The following is a 13,484-nucleotide window of genomic DNA, read 5'->3' as shown; positions in this document are numbered from 1 at the left end:
TAAATAATTTTAGAAATACATTTTCAGGAGTGTTTTATTTACAGAAGTATACCAGTTCTAACAGGACATCTTGCACAGGTACAATCAACAAAACACAGTTTGAACATGTTTAAGAAATGCACGCATCCATATGTTCTACTTGTATGCTATAAGCAGGTATGGAATTAGCTGCATCTGTGTCAAATGTTAAAATTCCTCTCCTGCATGGGTGTTACATAACTTGTATATCAAGCTCAAAAGTAATGTAATTTTGTATTTTTCCCCGGGGCAAAACCCAACTGTACTCTTGTTGAATTTGGTAACAGAAATCCCACTGATTCAACAGGAGACCTGTGCTTTACAAGATGCACCTTAGTAAAAATATTTTTTTTCTCTTTATTCAACCTTCTTTCACTTGAATCTTCAATAATTCCACAATCTAATGTTTGTCATGACACAGCTGGAATTTTGTTTTTTTGTTTGTTTGGTGTTTTTTGTTTGTTTGGTGTTTTTTGTTTGTTTGGTGTTTTTCGTAAAGAAAGTTACAGGTATTACATGAATTACAGTGTTATAAAACAGACAGGATAAGTAATCTCATAGTAGTTTATAATTTTTATACTTCAGAACTCATAAGTTTTGCCATAACAGGTTAAATGATTATTTTCCAGATTTGATCAATATATGAGTTCCAAGTGGGGGGAAAAAAAGTGGTGGAGGAGTGGGAAAGAGAAGAAAAAAAATCAGAATGCTAGTTTGTTTAGCTAACTTATCTTACAGACATATCCTTCCTGACCTGTAGAACAGTATAGTTCTGGAACTGTAAGTTTTGTTTACCTGATACTGTAGTATGCTTGTCAATAAATGTTATTGCTCTCTAGAAAGTCATATAGACTTCTAAACCAAGTAAGTTTATGGAAATATGTGTTCTTTGGAATGAAGCAATTATTCCTTCCCCTTCCACTGTTTTTAAATTCTCTTATTCATAATGTATTTAGCATGCCTCCAGTAAAATACCAGGACTGTAATAAAGAAGCAAGGACTCCTGATTTTTGAAGGGCTTAGTATTCTCATCATAACATTTAAGTATCCATGTTTTTAAAATACTTTTCTACTAAATCTTTATTTAAATATGGTCTTTTTGGTTCTACATTGGATTTAATAACTCCATAGTATTGGCAGGTGGCCAAAAATTAAGGGGTTTTGTCTCATGGTTTTATCTATGAGTGTCTAATTTGTAGTGCTATGCAATACAGTAATATTTTTTGCTTCGCAATGGAGAATGAGTGGTTGGTATGAAAAAGCTGAGTTGGCCAGGAGGAATGGGACAAGTGGGAAAGCGAAGCAGTCCCTAAAACTGAAATCAGGAGAACGGGAAGGAAAAGAGTGATTGCTCTTGAGATTACAAAGTTAAAAGTATTTCCCTAACTGTTCTACCTGTTGATCCACTTTCTGAAATGCATTAGGCCTACAAGGATGCAGGTGAATCCTTACTATATATAGTCTCTTGACTGTTTGTCTCTAGAGAAGTAGGTGCCAGGTTTCCTCCCGTGCACACATTCAAGTTGATTGTAGTTTGTGCTCTTTTTGGTTCCTCTCTTCTTTCATGCCTACCTACCAACCTATCCAGCAAAACGATGTGCTGGTAAATGTGTTGTACATGTTAGGATGCTGTCACGCTACAAAGAAACTGTATTGGTGTTTACACTGAAAATAGGGTTAATGAGTTTGTTTGATATTTAATGATGTGATTTAGTTTTCAGGTCTGGAATAAGCTTACTGGACTTTAGATTCAACTTTTTCTATTCATCTGAGGATAGAAGTGCAAGCTTTGGATATTGAGAACACATTTAGAAATATCCATTCTTCTGTATGTTTGTTGAATGTACATATATTAATATGTGGGATATTGTTATTTCAATAAAAGCTGTAAAATAAAAATGAGAGACAATTTGAACTCTGTAAATTTCCCTTCTTACTGCTAGGAATTGTGGTAGCCACCTGAAACTCAGGTTAGATGAAGTTCTTTACTTTTTTTAAAAGTAAAAATATTTGTTTTCTTACAGTGAGACAAGAAGTCTACGGTACTTAATAACAGTTACAGTACAACTAAGTTAAGTAGATGGTATAAGAAAGACAGACATACTTCAGGGTCTGTATCAAGGGGGGGAACATACATAAAGGTAGAAATCTCTATGTGGAAGTGTGGTATGGGCTTTGAGTGGCTGTTCCCATTCAGAAGGGAACTCAACCTCAGCAGTAAGTGGTAGCTACAGCACCTCAGATTGCCTGTGTAATTCATCAAGAACCTTGCCTGTTGGAATGGTCTGAGTTGAGATGGATGTTTGGTTTCGGATCAGCTAAAGGTGGCAACATCACTGCGATAAATCCTCTACTACTTCAGTGGAGTTTGAGGATAGCTAAAATAATTTTGGTTTTGTTTTCCATTCTCTTCAACGTGCAACGTACAGTAGTTTATGTGAAGGGGTTAGAGACTTGTCATTTATTTCACAATACCAGGTTTTAGATATAAAGTGTATTTCTGAAGCACAGCTATACATCTGCATTTCACAGGAACAGTCGGAGAAAGGAAGGCCAGCACAAAGCTTTTTCTTCTTTGCGCAGTAATCATTTTAGAGCTTCTTCAAAAAGGTGACTTAGCCTGCTGAATGAATTTATAGAACATTGTGTAACGTTTCTGATGTTTTAATCTTCATCTTTTTCATATACGTGTAGAAAAGAAGAATAAAAAGGGGATTGCAATTTAAGGTCTGAGCATTTCTACATACAAAACTTCTGATGTTTGAAAATATATGCAGTGTTTTTAATACCTAAATATGACATTCAGATATTACCCAAAACATAACAGACATATAAAGCAGTGCTGCCTTTCTCTTAATTATTTATTTCTGTCAGGCAGGCTTCCTCTTCTGTAAAGACTTTTTGTTTGGTTTTCTTGAAACAGTCATTAATTGATAAGTAGAACATCATGCAAATTTTTGTTGACTTGTGAATTCTGTTGCTCTTTTCTTTTTTAAAAATTATTTTAAACATCTGGGATCTCTCCTGCTCTCTGACAGAATGTGAGTGCTGTCACTTGTTAACAAGTGTGTATGCGTTATATATTGCATACCTCTGCAGCTTATGATACTATTTTATAGCTGAAATAATTTTATGGTGCAAAAAGGTGTTGTCAAAGGGCTGAAGCTGCTACCTCTAGATGCAGGCTAGCTTGTGGTGTAAGTCCCAGGAATTCCTTCAGTCGTCCTGTTTGCAGCTGTCATTTCAAACTTTCTTACTGTTCTACTTATATGAAACCAAAATTCTCAACGATTGAGTGGAAGTGTATTCACTTCTTACTGATAATGAATTTTAGTAGGCTAATTTTGTTATGAAACTGGACCTCAGACCTAAGTTACAACAGGAGCTTGAAGGTAGTTATAAACATCCCAGTGTTTCCCACCTTGAAATACGGAGTGAGCTCAACACCTCTGAGTTCATCTGTGACCTTTTACAAGCAATAACAAACACAAGAACCACAGTCAGGACTATGCTTCAGCACTCTCTGCCTGTGCAGTGGATATAACCAACTCCCTCCCAGGGCGTGTTTAGAAAATCGTGTGCTGTAGATTCATTAACTGTACCGTATATGAAAGAACATATGCAAGAATGCAGATGGAGTAACAGACTGTAATATTAATTTATTAATCATCTAAGCAATCAAACATAGTAGTAGCTTTTTATTTTTTGTACTACATCAGTGTTTTGACAACTGAACTTAGATCACAACCCTGTTGAACTGGTGCTGTCCAGAACATACTCACAGATGGTCCTTGTGCTGAAAAGTTCAAAAACCTAGCTAACACAATTGCTGAAGGGAAAACAAGTCCAGAGGTGGACAACAAGTCTAGAGGTTGAAAACAAGTCAGGTACAAGCATGAAAATAGGATCCTGGTTGCTTATGTACTCTGTCTGCTAGAACATGTAGCCCTTTCCATGTTGCATAAGCAAATACTTATCTATCTCTTCTTACATTGCTCTCAGTCCATGGATGGCATAAAATTAACTTCTGCTTGACTTCATACGACTTTTTCCCAAGCAGTTAACACCATGTTTTACGCGATGCAAGAGGCTTTTTTTCAAAATGGAAAATGTCGTTACTGATCTTGTGTCCCTTCTTTAAGAAAATTAAAATAAGTAAAAAGGGAGTCATTTGGAGGGGAAGAAAGAAGGGGGGGAAAGGTAAACTGTATTAGGTCCCTTCTCCATGAGAAGCTTAAAGAACAAAACCAGAACTTGCTTTTGCAAGAATGAAGAAGCTGTACAAAGTATCAGCAAACACCCTGCTGCTGGTCCCTTACTACAGCATTAATACTCCTGTATTAACACAGAGCATATAAGGAATGGTACCTTCGACACTGTCTCCCACAGTATTCTCCTGGAGAAGCTGGCGACTCGTGGCTTAGACAGGTGCACTCTTCGCTGGGTAAAAAACTGGCTGGGAGCCCAGAGAGTCGTGGTGAATGGAGTCAAATCCAGTTGGTGGCTGGTCACAAGCGGAGTCCCCCAGGGCTCAGTTTTGGGACCGGTCCTGTTTAATATCTTTATTGATGATCTGGATGAGGGGATAGAGTGCTCCCTCAGTAAGTTTGTAGATGACACCAAGTTGGGAGGGAGTGTTGATCTGCTTGAGGGTCGGAAGGCTCTGCAGAGGGATCTGGACAGGCTGGATCGATGGGCTGAGGCCAATTGTATGAGGTTCAACAAGGCCAAGTGCCGGGTCCTTCACTTTGGCCACAACAACCCCATGCAACGCTACAGGCTTGGGGACGAGTGGCTGGAAAGCTCCCCCGCAGAAAAGGACCTGGGGGTGTTGATTGACAGCCGGCTGAATATGAGCCAGCAGTGTGCCCAGGTGGCCAAGAAGGCCAACGGCATCCTGGCCTGTGTCAGAAATGGTGTGGCCAGCAGGAGTAGGGAGGTGATCGTGCCCCTGTACTCGGCGCTGGTGAGGCCGCACCTCGAATCCTGTGTTCAGTTTTGGGCCCCTCACTACAAGAAGGACATTGAGGTGCTGGAGCGTGTCCAGAGAAGGGCGACGAAGCTGGTGAGGGGTCTGGAGCACAAGTCTTATGAGGAGCGGCTGAGGGAACTGGGGTTGTTTAGCCTGGAGAAGAGGAGGCTGAGGGGAGACCTCATCGCTCTCTACAACTACATGAAAGGAGGTTGTGGTGAGGTGGGTGTTGGTCTCTTCTCCCAAGCGACTAGCAACAGGACAGGAGAAAATGTCCTCAGGTTGCACCAGGGGAGGTTTAGACTGGATATTAGGAAAAATTTCTTTACTGAGAGAGTGGTGAGACACTGGAATAAGCTGCCCAGGGAAGCAGTGGAGTCACCATCGCTGGAGGTATTCAAGGAACGTGTGGACGAGGCATTGTGGGACGTGGTTTAATGGGTATGGTGGTGTTAGTTGATGGTTGGACTTGATGATCTTACAGGTCTTTTCCAACCTTAGTGATTCTGTAAACTCGTTTGTGAGTAAGAGTCTGTTGCTATTGTTTCATCACATACTAAGAGAAAGAACTGGACAGAGAGCTTCTGTTCAATCCTTGTTGTGGTACCAGTAATAATTTCTTTCCAATAATTTCCTTTTTTGTTTCATGCAAAACGAAGCAAACAGTCTCAGTTAGAGCAGGAAGATGAGGGAAAAATGTTTGAATTTCCTGTACCCATAGGTTGTCTTCTTCAAAGAGGGGTCAAGTTGTTGTTGAAGTAATTAAAGATTCTTTCAGCACAATAGTTAGCATAGGTAAGCCCTAGAATATTTGGACAATCTCTCAGCAATTTTCTCTCACTTTCAGAAAACATTAAATACTATTCTAATTTTTGTTTGTCTTGAAAATATCTTTTAAGATGATTTCTCAAAAGTGGTCTTTTTTGACATCATTTTTCTTGACATTCATTTTGTAAGGAGAAACAAACAAACAAAACACAAAAGAAACAAAAAGGAGACGAAGGGGAAGGGGCCAAGGTGGGTGAGCACCCCAGTGGATCAGAAGGTAACCACAGACTTTTCTTTGCACTTTGCATATTAGGTAGAAGTTGTCTTTTATCACTTTGTGTGTTTAAAATAAAGTCAAAAACCTCAGCAAATATAGGTAATGACTTTGGTGGCGAGAATGTATAATGATGTTTTTGGCCATATTATGGATTGTATTTATTGTTCTGGAATAATTTACAGGTAGTAATATAATACACAATCAAAAATACATTTAGATGCAATATTAATTTGAAAAATAAAATTTGTTAAACGTAACAAATTCCATGAAACATTAGTTGTAGCTTTTATAGCTGCTGCTATTTCAGTTAAACAAATAATTAAAAAAAGGTTTGCAGAGCAAAATTAATTTAATTTATTGGAGAAATCTAATTTTCATGACTCTGATCCATTTATATACTTGTAGTCAGCCTTGATAGTATGGTCTATTGAAATGTACAGTGAATTTTAGAACATCTGCCCTCTAATTATTCTAAATATCACTATCCTAAATGCATGTACATGGGTGAATACTCCTTATGTTCCTATGCATTTCTATTCTAGGAGCTGCTCAAAGCATGTCTTTGTTTTTCTTATCCATTGTTCCTCTAGGTTGTCAGATTACAATCAGCAAGACTTTTGTGTAGTTAACAAACCACTTATACCTCAAAAGGGTAAATACAATGTGAATTACAATGGTATTTCCTACAGATACAATCTGAATGGAAATTTCAGTTTAAAAACCATAGTTTCTAGGAGATAAGTTTGTTTGTGAGTATGTGTGGATATAGCAGAGTATATTATCTCCTTTATCCATGATAGAGATAATTTTATTCTTTTGTGTGTGTGTGCTCAGAGGATGGATAGACTTTGAATCTTTTTATTTTCCTTTTTTTTTTTTCTTTTTCTTCCAATTGACTGTCCACAGTGGAGCACCCTTCCCTGACATCACTCAGTCTCCTGCTCTCGTGAGCTTTGCTCTAGGCTTAGTTACCTGTGTTTTCAGCTACTAGCTGGCTTGTTTTGGATACTGCTTTTTGCTGAGTTAAGACACAGGCTGTTGTTAGTGACAGAGAACCAGAGCTCGCTCCTCATGGCCGTGGTAACATGACATTCTGTGGCATGTCATTACCACTTTGTGACTATCAAGCTGTCTCAGGATGGTTCCAGTAGGGCTTTTCCTTTTATTCCAGTATGGACTCTGTTACAGATGCAAGAGCATATCCAATCAAATGCTAATAAACAGCTGACTTGGGCTTCAGAATTAGCTTGTAGGCAACAGTACGTTTGCTCACTGAAGAGTGGAGGAGTTTGTACTGATCCACTTTCTCATGGCATCTGCCCATCACCTCCATTAAAATTCTACTTTTGTACTAGTTGTAGAGGATTTAAAGTCTGTAATAATTATCTTTGAAAGGTCATGGCGGTCAGGGGAGGCTCCTGAGGACTGGAGGAAAGCGAACGTCATTCCTGCCTTTGAGAAGGATGATCTGGGGAACTACAGGCCAGTCAGCCTCACCTCAGTCCCTGGGAAGGTGGTGGAGCAAATCCTCCTGGAAATAATTTCCAAACGTATGAAGGACAAGAAGGTGATTGGGAGTAGTCAGCATCGATTTATGAAGGAGAAGACATGCTTGACCAGCCTGGTAGTCTTTTGTGGTGAGATGACTATGGTGGATGAAGGGAGAGCAGTGAGTGTCACTTACTATGACTTTATGGGAGACTTTTGACAGTCTCCGGTAACACCCTCATGCACAAGCTCTTGAAGTACGGATTAGGTAAATGGACAGTGACATGGACTGAAAACTGGCTGAACTACTGGGCTCAAAGGGTTGTGGTCAGCAGCTTGAAGTCCAGCTGGAGGCCAGTCACTAATGGTCTACCCCAGGGATTGATACTGTGTCCTATATTGTTTAACATCTTCATTCGTGATCTGGGTGATGGGACAGAGTTACACTCTGCAAGTTTGCAGATGATACAAAGCTGGGAGGAGTGGCTGATATGCCAGAGGATCATGCTGCCATTGAGAGATGTTAACAGGTTGGAGAAAAGAGCTGACAGGAACCGTGTGAAGTTCAACGAAGGCAAAATGCCAAGTTCTGCACCTGGGTTGCAATAACCTCTTGAACCAGTACATTCTGGGGCCAACTGGCTGGAAAGCAGCTTTGCAGAGAAGGATCTGGGGTTCCTGGTGGACAAGTTGAACATGAGCTAGCAGTGTGCTCTCACAGCAAAGAAGGCCCAAGAGCCTCCTCGGCTGCATTAGGAAAAGCATCACCATGAAGTGGAGGGAAGTGACTCTTCCCTTCTACTCAGCACTGATGAGGCCACATCTGGAGAGCTGCGCGCAGTTCTGCTGCATTTCTAGATAATTCCCAACTGTTCTTTGACTTCTGCTTTGGCATCTGCATTGTCTCAAAGAAATTCAGACATTAGTGGGCCGTAGTATCAGTTTAACTGTTACTTAACGTCGAATGAGGAACAAGGCTTTAAACTGGGAATGGAAGCTGTTTGGGACCAGGGAAGAGTCTTGGCTATGGGCCTGCTGTGTTCCCACTGACAATTACTTTTACCACAGTAAGCAGCTGGTTTCTCTGCAAACGGGAGTCTGTGTGTGGTCTTCAGATTGAACATTGGGTATGTATGTTAATCATCCCAAGGATGTTAGTTGCATTGTGGCTTGTCCAGTGTGCAGGAGAAGTTTCTTGGCAGGCACATGGCAAATGAATGTTCTGATGCTGCCTGAGCACTTAGATATAACAGGATGTAAGAGAGCTCAAAACTTTGCAGGGTTTCTAGTAGGGCCCGCATGCCTGAAGTAGCGGTGTCTGTGTAGCACCATTCAGCCTTGCCCGAGACCAACTCTTCTATGTTCAAGAGCTAGTCTCCTGAAATTCAGCGTTTACAGTAACTAGAGCTGGATCCCTGGGGAGCCATCATTAAGATATTTCAAGAGTCTCATTAGTTTTCTCTGAAGCAGATGCTGTATGATTTTGTTAGCAATCGGTCTTCATTTCATTTCACCAGTCACTGATATGGCAGTCTACTGCAAATAAAGTGATATGTATGTCTCAAATTACTCTGATACTAGAACTGGAGAAGTATATGTAGCATGCTCCCTTTTTTTGTTGCTCCTGCGATACCTTGGACACACTGATCTATGTGGTTTTTATTTGCTTTCTCAACAAAAACAAGGAGGGATGTTTGCAACGAAAGACCTGTAGTGTAGGTCTCAGAAAGCTTTGGATTAATGGCTTGCAATTTCAGACTATCCTAAAAATAAACACTTCGCAGTTGGAATTTACATTTTTCATTATATTATTGATGATAGGAAATGCCTCAGATTGTAAAATGTTTTTTCATTTTTTTCTTTCATAATGAAGCATCTTAAATGAGCTACTGTTTCCTGCTTTGGTTGGAGGAAGTTGTTTAAATGTGCACAACTGCTTGAAAGACTGTATTTTCGGACGTATGGGGTGATGACAGCAGAAAATTAGTGCTTGCTGTTGGAGCACATTTGTCTTGGCAACCTGGAGAGCATGATCTACTGAGATCTGAACAGGTAGTTCCTCATTCTATAATATAGGAAGTTGCATCCTAACACCAACTTGATCAAAAAGTCAGAAGGCATAGAGTAGTTTTGTAGTAAAAGTCCTTTTCCCCTTCATACTTTGTATGGGCAGGGTTTGGGGGGAGGGGAGAAGAAGTGGCTGGACAAGTGACGACAGATTGGATGATTAACACTGCTTTTATTCCGAGAACATGAATAAAATTTAGATTCCACTTCATTGAAAAAAAATAATCTGTGTGACACTAAAGGTTAGGAATATTGTTTTACAATGTTGCACAGATGGGTGATCTATTATTTTGCTAGCTGTCTGTGTATTTGGTTTATTTTCTCATAAACTAAGTGAAACTTTACATTTTATAAAGCTCCAGAGTTATGTGGTGGAATTAGATTCCCCTGTCTTTTAACAGAGTAGAATTAATTGTGATATGTTTTTCTAGCTTTTGTTCCTATAGACCCAGGAGTCCTGGGCTAATTGAATGAGATGAGCAATCTGATCACATAGAATGAAACCAGAATCGATCCTCTGACGTATTGCTTTTGCATTCTCGCATGATCCTTTTTGTACCAGTCTGCGTTGGCTACAGGCTGGAGTTCTGGATCGTAAGCTCTCCCAAATTTTGTTATAATTATAATTCTCTATCTTCTGAGGTGTTTGTCTGTGGGAGCAAAACCTCTAGAGGGTGCCAAAAAACTGGTTTTGGATGAAGAAGTTTTTAGGTCCTGTACTACTCATGTCAGAAGAGCAGGTCAAAGTTCAGTTCCTGAAAGCTCTTCCTCCTCTCCGTAATTCAGGTACCTTAAAAATGCCTGCCCCTTTAATTTTGGTTCTGAAATCTCAGAATCACAGAATCAGTACGGTTGGAAAAGACCTGTAAGATCATGGAGTCCAACCTGGAAAAAAAAACAAAAAAAACCCAAAACCAAAACAAAAAAAACCACAAAACCCCCGCCACACAACAACAGCAAGCCACAACCCACCCAACACCACACAGCACCATGTCCATCAAGCTACATCCCACAATGCCACATCCACACGCTCCTTGAATACCTCCAGGGAGGGTGACTCTACCACCTCCCTGGGCAGCCTATTCCAATGTTTCACTACTCTCTCAGTAAAGAACCTTTTCCTAATATCCAGCCTGAACCTCCCCTGGCGCAACTTGAGGCCATTTCCTCTTGTCCTGTCACTAGTCACTTGGGAGAAGAGACCAACACCCACCTCTCTGCAACCCCCTTTCAGGTAGTTGTACTCTGTGATGATAGCCTTTTTTGTGTTTTTTTTTTTTTATACTAGGTACTAACTGTATGATTGACAGGACTGGTTTTGGATATTTTTTTTTAAAACATACTTAATCTTTAGTCATAATTTCTCCAAACACGAAGAATAGATGATGTTTCTAATGCACACAGAGCATACACTAAAATAAATACTGTTTCTTTGACCCAGGCTTCCTATAACAGCAGGGTCTGCAAATTAGATTTTCCCATTCCTTTGCAACTCTTAATCTTCCTGAACATTGTGCCCTTCACTGTTGCCAGGTTTTCAAAAGTCCCGGCTAGCTTTAGGCACACACTGCATTTAAAACAAACAAACAAAAAAACAAAGGGAGGGAGGGGAGATGTCCAATAGAGGAGACAGGTACAGGGTAGAAGCTCCAGGAACAAGTTCTCTAAATAGTTAACTCCTAATTGACTTTTTGACATTTAACCACACTTCAAGAGAAACTAGACCAGATTTTTTTAAGAAACACTGTTTAATAGCAGTTAAACATGTACAACATGACAAAATATTGCCAGCTGGACTATATATCAAGCAGTGTCATTGCCAATCAGCTGCAGCTGCAGGACACTATTAGAAGCACTAGGTTTTAGAGGGCTAGTAATTGCTCCTGCTGCACCTTGTCAGAGGACAAAATTTGCTTTGTTTTTTGTCTTTCTCCATATAGGTGTGCAAAAAAACCCTGGATATGTAGTTTGAAATATTCCTAGGAATTCTTCTCAACTGCAGCCTTGCACACAACCTCAACAGTGGTTGTAGACAGTAATGATGTGTGTCTTCTAAAAATAAGGCGGTATATCCAAGTTAGTCATCAACACAGATAGAAATTGGGGAAGAAAGTTCTTAGGGGTTTTGTAGGTATTTGGAAGCTTCTCCTATAACATATAATTGTTTGGGGGTTTTGTATATGACCTAGGACTGTTTCCCCCACACCCTCAAGGTATGGGAATTCTTTGTATCTTTATATCCTGGTGAACACAATCAAATCCTGTTCATACCTACTCTCAAAATTCTGTTGACATCAGTGGGACTATTTACATGAATAAAACCAGTGGGATTTGCCCCAAATTATATAATTGTCTAATGTATTTATTAGAGCATTTATAGTGGTTCGTGATCAAGATCGATATTTAGTTTATAGAAATTGTATTGTGGATAAATTAATTACATGACCTGCCTAAAGAGGACTTCAAGAACATTGCAAAATTAAGTGCCTGAAAAAAACTTGTCTAAAAAAAAGTTATTATATATTCTTAACTGGTGATGCCCATTTTGAATAGAGTGCTGGGGAAACATGGTGAAAACAGTGAGAGAAGCCTAGCTAAAGAGAAAAGGTTGTCCCAGTAAATACAGACTTGTTAGTATGGCAAGATTAATGGAATCAATTGGTTTTACCAAAAAGTTAAGAGAGTTTTATGTATGCAGCTAGTCCTGAGAGTGCAGAGAAAATCTGATGTCATTTCTAGGAAACAGCAAAAGCTTGGAGATTAGGAAAAAAGGAGGAGGGGTGAATCTGTTCCAAACAAAATCACATGGTATGCATTGGATTAAAAATCAGTTGAATGATTTCAAATAACTGTGAGTTTAAGGATCCTTACCCTTCAGTGCAATCAGCTGAGACACGCAAGTGTATTGAGAAGGGTCTTACTGGAGTGAATCATGATCTAGAAAACACACCTGCAGAAGATGATAAAGAAGCTTAAGCTATCTTTTTTTTGCCAGCTGAAGGGGGTAAATTGATTGCAGTCTGCTAGTACCTCACAGGGAAGTGACTTCTGATGGAGGGCTTTTTAATTTTATAGCAGATAAAACAATGAGAGTTGGAGGCTAAGATTAAACAGATTGGTTTTTAGAAATGAGTTTAGACTTTTAATACTAGTTGTAGTTCATCATGGAAATAAAACTCTCAAATGACAGTAAGTCTTCATATATTTACTTGAAGTCTATATATATTTAAAATACATAAATAGATTGGTAAACTATTCTGTTGTGGCTGTCAGATCAAATTATAGTATTTTGTGGCCTTATATCCATGAATTCATTACGGAACTGTTGCATTTCAGAGGTTATTATTGGAATTGTACTCAGTTGCTCACTAGTATTTAGTATACTAGTTGTATACTCTGTCCTTTCTTTTAATGTAGCACTTGAAGCTAATTTATTTCTACTTAAATTACCACTGGTTACATTATTGATGGCGTTACTTATATTACCTCTGGTTCTGGGATGATTCCAAGAGAATCGTATATTTATAAATACAAGTAAACCTTGTTTTAATTTCTTGCATTTCTTGACGTTGGAATGTAGAAAACTAATAAAATTTAAAATCATGAAGAAAATCTCATGTGCTATCCTAAGGACCTGGTTCTTTCTCCATCCAAAATTCAAGAACTAGATGAATTCCATCTTGCTTCTAAATATTCCTCAAAACGAGCACCAGAAGGCAAATCATAGAGTTTCATTGCCTTTTCTGGTTGTTTCTAGGTTTTTACTTCTATCCCCTTCTTAAGGGTATAAGGGAGAGTTTGGATTTAATAGGATCCTTGCTAATACACAGTAAAAGGTACTGTTCCATACTGTTTATAGTATACTAAAATTTTTTTAGTATTTTATTTTATAGT

This window comes from Gavia stellata, chromosome 3 (assembly GCF_030936135.1).
Source record: "Gavia stellata isolate bGavSte3 chromosome 3, bGavSte3.hap2, whole genome shotgun sequence".
Taxonomy (NCBI): Eukaryota; Metazoa; Chordata; class Aves; order Gaviiformes; family Gaviidae; genus Gavia; species Gavia stellata.
Note: the sequence above shows the minus strand (reverse complement) of the source record.